Source organism: Adiantum capillus-veneris, chromosome 5 (genome assembly GCF_014529385.1).
Source record: "Adiantum capillus-veneris isolate H3 chromosome 5, ASM1452938v2, whole genome shotgun sequence".
NCBI lineage: Eukaryota > Viridiplantae > Streptophyta > Polypodiopsida > Polypodiales > Pteridaceae > Adiantum > Adiantum capillus-veneris.
In genome coordinates this window covers 130515295-130521798 of record NC_140935.1, presented here as the reverse complement: position 1 = coordinate 130521798, position 6504 = coordinate 130515295, and positions in this window count along the sequence as shown.

Here is a 6504-nt window from a genome sequence, read left to right as displayed (position 1 = left end):
CAAGAGTGTGTATGGATAGGTGTGTGTGTGTGTGTGTGTGTGTGTGTGTGTGTGTGTTTTAAGTGAGCTCTCATGGCCTCCTTATATAGGGAAGGAGAGGAGGATTTAGCAATATTTCTATTTGAGGTGAGTGTCCCACTTTGGTGACTAGGAAAATGGGGTGCATGTGACTGTGGCTCCCATCTTGTCTCCTCATTATTTAAAATACCAGAGTCAATAGAGAGAGAAGAAGAGAGAATGTGGGTAGGATGTAGAGGATAGGAGATATTTACAATAGTCTAGCTTTGGCTAGACTTAAGCTTATTAGGGAGATAAGAGAGAGGTAAGAAATTTACAAGAGAGATTGTCAAAGGTGGATAGTTGTTGATGAGGATGGATCCTCCAAAAATGGTGATAGAATCACTCTAGAATTTTCCAAGACCTCATTAAAAGAGCCTTGTCTCTTGTAATCATGCTTGAAGACTTGTAGAACCATAGCCATTCTAGAGGGAAGAAAATTGGGGATGGCCTGTGTCACCATTATACGAGAAAACTGGGGTCCACTACAAAAATCATATCTCCGTGTTCATAACTCCAAAAATTCAAAAAAAATTGAGCTAAAAGTTGAGATCACGAGCTACATTTTTCATGTTGGACGCTCCTTCAGATTCGGGGTTCTTCTTTACTTAAAAAAATTCAGCCAAATAATGTATTATTTGTGGCTACAAAAGTCTTTTGGTGGTCCCCTTTGAGTGGACTTTTCTCTTGCCTTCAAGTGTAAGCTCCTTCATGTGTATGAAAACATGACCTAGAGTTTTGAAAATATTGGCAATCATCTAGATGGAGGTATTATTGAAATTTGAAAGTGGGGTTGAGGTTTGAAAATGAAAACTAGTGAATAAAATATTTGGTAGGGTGGAATAATATACATACATGAAAAATATATTAGAAAATACTAAAATATATAATGTAATTTAGAATATATATATTTAATATTTAAGGTCAAAAGAGAGATCAACAAAGAAATCTTACTTATTTATGCTACATCGTGATTGATTAGCATAAGTCTTATTTATTTTATAAAGGCTAAAACGTTTGTGAAAAAGGAAGAAAGAATCAAAAGTAACTTATATAATAGGAAATATTTTGGTAAAAGGGAAAAAATATATGGGGGGTTCCCATGCATGGAAAAGCTTGCCTCACTAGCTAGCCGATCCATTTCCTAGTTCTAGTCCTTCTTGAAATCTTTGAATTGGACTTATTCAAAGAACTTTTACTTCTCAATAGAAAAAAACCAATGCTTCAAGGAAACCCTCTTTACCTGCCCACTGGCCCAAAAGTTGCTTGATAACTAACAATGCATCACCTTTCACTACCAACTTTGAAATTCCAAACTCCACGCACTGCTTTAGACCCAAAGGAAGAGTGAGGCACTTCGCCTCATTGTTGGTGTGAATATCTTCTAGATCATAAGCTTTGGAAAAGAGGAATTTTCCTATGGGTCCTTTATCACCACACTGCCTGTTGCTTTTTGTACCACTCTTCTGTATGAATCATCAAACAACATAAAAAAAAGCCCCTTCCAAGTTTGGTTATGGAGCTCAAGGGGGTGCCTTCATTGGGCGCTGCTACCACATGGCTACAAATGAGCCCATATACACCTGGCGAGTGTGGGAAATGAGAGTTTATATATCAATAGTACCCCATTAGCATCAAAGAGGGTCTATGCGGCCTTGGCCCCGGTCCCACCTCATTATGCCTGCCAGCCACCTCCTTCCCTTTCGTCACTTCTTGCATGCTCATTGCAGGTCTGCAAGAACTCTCCCTTGCCACACAGGAAAGAGAGAGTAAGGAGGAGAGAGAGAGAGAGAGAGAGAGAGAGAGAGAGAGAGAGAGAGAGAAGTGGAATCTTGAAAATCAAAGGGGCATGCCCTCCAAGAGATGCCAAACCAAGCTAGCAAGTGGATTAATAAGAAAGAAGCTTCTAAAAATGTAATGGCACCTCTATAAAGAGGTTTTTTAAATAATAAACAGGGGGCTTTTGGGAGCCGTTGGAGTCTACAGAGGGTCTTTTTGATAGAGAAGTATGTCTGTCAAACCCATGAGGTGTACTTTTGTGGGGATAGCCATAGTTTTGGCATGGTAATGCTGTAAATGGTTTTCTGAAGCAAGATCAAGCCCAATTTCCCCCTAGTTTGGTGTCGTTTTCCCTTTTCCCCCTTCTCTTTCTCTTGCTCTTGTGTTCCGCAGTGTCAGCAATGTGGATGTGTGTGCCCCCTGAACCAGCAGTGTTTGTGTGGAGAGAGTGAGATAGAGTGGTTGTATGTGTTGAAAGGGTTGAGACAAACTGGGATGGCACATCTATGTTGTGTGGTGATCTTGCCGGGCGTGTGCATTGGAGTGCGTGTAAACAGTGGTCTACTAGTGTATTTTTTCTTTTTGAAGGTGTTTTTGAGAGGATAGGGTGTTGTGAATACCTTGAGCTATAGAGAGGTAGTGTGTGTGCATTTTGGGTGTGTTCCCCGGCCAGCCCCCCTCTGCAATGTCATAAGCATGGTAGAGTCAATTCAAGCTATGCATAAACACAATCTTTCACTCCATGCACAATACTAACTGAACCACACACTGTCGTTTACAAGAACTCCAACTAGGAGAGAGGGAGGCGTTCTAAATGCAGACCCAACTACGTGAAAATTGTTATTAAAAGAGCAATGTTTGAAGCATCAATAAATTTATATGTTAATTGTGATCTTTCTAATGTTAGTTGTGATCTTTCTATCAATTTTGCTTAAGCTATCCTTCTAAAAATAGAGATTGGGGAACATGCAATAAAATAACTCCTAGGTGTGTGTATATAGGGTATATATCATTGAAAACGTCAAAAACATTGCAAAATTTTCCTATTTTGTATGTTTTTGGACCAAAAAGCAACCAAAATGGAGAAATCCACTAAAATATAGCCAAGTATGGTATTTAGGAGTGTTTTTCTGTTATTGCCTTAAAATTATATTTTTTAGTTTCTATTTAATTTTCTTAATAAAAAGATAAAAAAATAATAAATAAATAGAAATCAAGCTTAGAGGAACAAATGGTATGATGGTGATCAGGAAGATATGATAGATCAACATGTCAAATCTTCTTCAATTCTGCCAATGGCGATAGAAGGTCCAAATTAGGCCCATAATGGTTGACATTGCAAAATTTTCAAAAATTGGGCAAATGGAGTTCAAATGAAGAAATTTTCAAAAGGAAAGTGTGATTCTCAACTTACCAAGACTAATCAAGAGGTATGAGAGAAATTGATTTACGGGGTCCAGGTAGACTACGAGCGCGAGTACGTAGGCAAAAAGGGTTTAAACGCCCTTATGGACATTCTTAGTTCTCGTAGCGGCATGGTTAGCATTTCAATTTACTCTTTTACATTTGTTGTATTTTAATGATAAGCTAAGAAAATAGATTGTTTTGTAATTATATGTTTATACTTACAAAAAGTCTTATTGTTTTTGTCTGCAGAATCCGACAGATACACCGCTTGGACGCGATGAGACGTCTGATTAAACGACGTCAGTTTAGCCGTAGCCAGATAGCATTAGTTTTCTTTTTTCATAGCATGTATAATGAGATGACGTATATACGTCTTTTTGTAACTATTGGAAAACCATGTATTTTCTCAATAATGACAATTGCGTTGTAACTATTACATTTGCAAAGCTTAACAATCAAGTGATTTTGCCTATGATGTGTATAATTTTCATTGATTTACTTTCATCAATTTACATCCAATCACTTTTGCCAGTTTTGTATCTTTATTCTGCAAACAATACTATGCATGATGGAGTTAATGGTTATATTGTCTTGTGGGTGACTACTTTCGTCTATACCTTGCACTTTCTTTCAAAGGTGAATCTGTGCTTATCTTGGATTCATTTAGGTATACTTTATTTCGAAAACATTCAATATGGTTGAATGCCCTGCCACCCAAAAATTTTTACTCTCGGACGTCACTATAAGCGTCTCTATATAAGGTTCTCAACGTCGCTATAAGCGTCGCCCTACAGAAGGACTGCAATCGTTGCTATAACCGTCGCTATATGCATCGCTATATAGTGACGCGTATAGCGACAGTTATAGCGACGCTGAGAGTATAAAAACCCAATGTATTTCCGTCGCTAAAAGCGTCACAAGTGCACATAATCTCTTGTAGTGCAAAAGGAGAGATGGTTACATATCAATAGGGGTCCAAAAGGAGGTATTCTATCAAAAAGCAACGTGCATCTATTGGAGCTTAAAAGACCTTAGCGTTAGCTTCATTAAAGACCTCCAAAGGTTAGTATTAAAAGTCCTTACACCTTAGGCAAGCTAGGGTTGTGCTTGAGGTCGGAAACCGGCCCAAGCTTGAGGTGCTTGTCATGCTTGGTGACTAAGGTGCTTGTCATGCTTGCTGACTAAGGTGCTTGAGGTGCTTTTAATGCTTGATAAGGAAGGTGCTTGAGAAGCTTCCCATGCATGGGGAGTAAGGTGCTTGAGTCAAAAAGAGACCCTATAAAGGAGAGGGAAAGCCCCAAAGTTAGGGAAATCTTTGACTTAACCTCCCACTCACCCAAAGGGCACCCCCTTTCTCAAGGGGCACATGGACACATGTCAATCTCTCCCTATGCTTAGCCACATGGTGTGCTTGGATCCTGTTGTCTTGGCTAAAGAGGGGTCCAATGAGCTTTTAGTTCAATTCAACAGATATTTAGATATTTTCAAAGTTCTCTCTCAAAGAGGTAAGGAGGACACTTGTCCTAATGCTACCCATGTTGCTTGAAATGAATTATGCATGTGATTGGCTAGGCTTAGAGAGGTCCAATAAGCTTCAAGCTTGAGCTACAAGGAGGGGTCGACCAAACCAAGCAACGGGTGTGCTTGGAGGTATACACTCTCTCACATACTGATTTTTCACACATTCTCACTTGGTAAAAGTGCAAGAACTCAATCTCCTTCTCCAAGCTTGTTGAGAAGTTGAGAGCATACACCAACACTCTTGGCTATGGAATGCAAATCCAACCAAAAGCCATCATTCAATGCTTAAGCTTGCCATCTTCTCCATCTTCATTACTATGTTATTATGCTTTGCTAAGCAAGAAGAGTAATGATAAGTGAGGAACTATTTCTTTCTCCTATGAATGATTCTTCTTCATCTTCCCTTACCTCATTCCCCACTAGCTCTCTCCACCTTTGAAGGTGTTTCGAGGCCTTCGGACTGAGGCCGGGGATGGTTAATGCTTTTACAAACTTTATGTTATGCTTGTGATGCATGAAGCTTTCCATCTTCATAGCATCACCAAGGTCACAAGGAACACAAAGAGTGTATTATACCAAGTCTCTCTTTATGGGTGAATTTATAATACAAAAGCCTATTGGAGGGGGACCAGCTCCACATAAATTCGGTCCTCAACTGTTGTCATGTTCTCTAATTCTCTTTCTCTTGCAAAAGTATTATTCATGCCCAGTTAATTCAATATAATGATTATGTTGCTACCTCTAATTAAGTTCACCCTCTATGTTCTCAAAGTAGTTTCACAAAAATGCTCTTTAATTCTCCTAATTCCGCTATTCTCAAAGTTCATAGGCCATTTCCATTACATATACTCAGCTTCACAATCTTTTGACAAAAATAAATCACTTTGTGCCATTGCAAAAATTACAACACCAAAATTTGATTTTTCAAAGCTCAAATTGTTAAAAATTTGATTGTATCTTCTGGTCAATCCGTCGAGAAACACTCCCATCATGCCATACTGATCATTTGATAAAATAAAAAAACTTTGATCAACCATCCGATTTTGATCTATTGGATCAAGAAACATTGCATCCAAAGAACTTTGAATTCGTAATTACTAATCTTTCATATTAAAATTGTGCAAAACTTAGCTTTTGCTCCATTTGTACATCCTCGACATTCTCCTCATTAAGGGAAAACAAGAAATCTTCAATCACATTATTCTCCTCAATCAGAATATCAAAAAAACTGTATAAAAGGATCTCTTTGATATGTAGACTTCTCCCTTGATGTAGAATCCTTATGTCATTGAGCATAAAGACATAAAACCAGTGGGATAAAGTAAGATCAACATCATCTTCTCCATGGCGGAATCTAATTGAGTTCTTGAAGTGGAGAACATAGGATACAATATGTAGATTCACATCAAACCTAACATCTAGTTGCTTACACATACTGTAAGATTGCTAAAGTCAAGATTTGAATTGCAACATTTGAAACATGGCTTACTTGTGAACTCCATAAATCTCCAGTAACCTACTTCACATGAATTACTGAACATCTTTCAAGTTCAGGTTTTATTCATGGCTGAAATTTCAAAAATTTGCACCTTCATTGGTTTTCACTTTGTTTCCAAAACTACTTCTTTGTCAAAATTATTGTACTCTCTTCTTCTTCTGCAAATATATCTTCAAAATATGAATCTAAACTTGCAAGTCCTTCAACCTTATAATGTTGAAATGGGTCGACAGATTGTACAT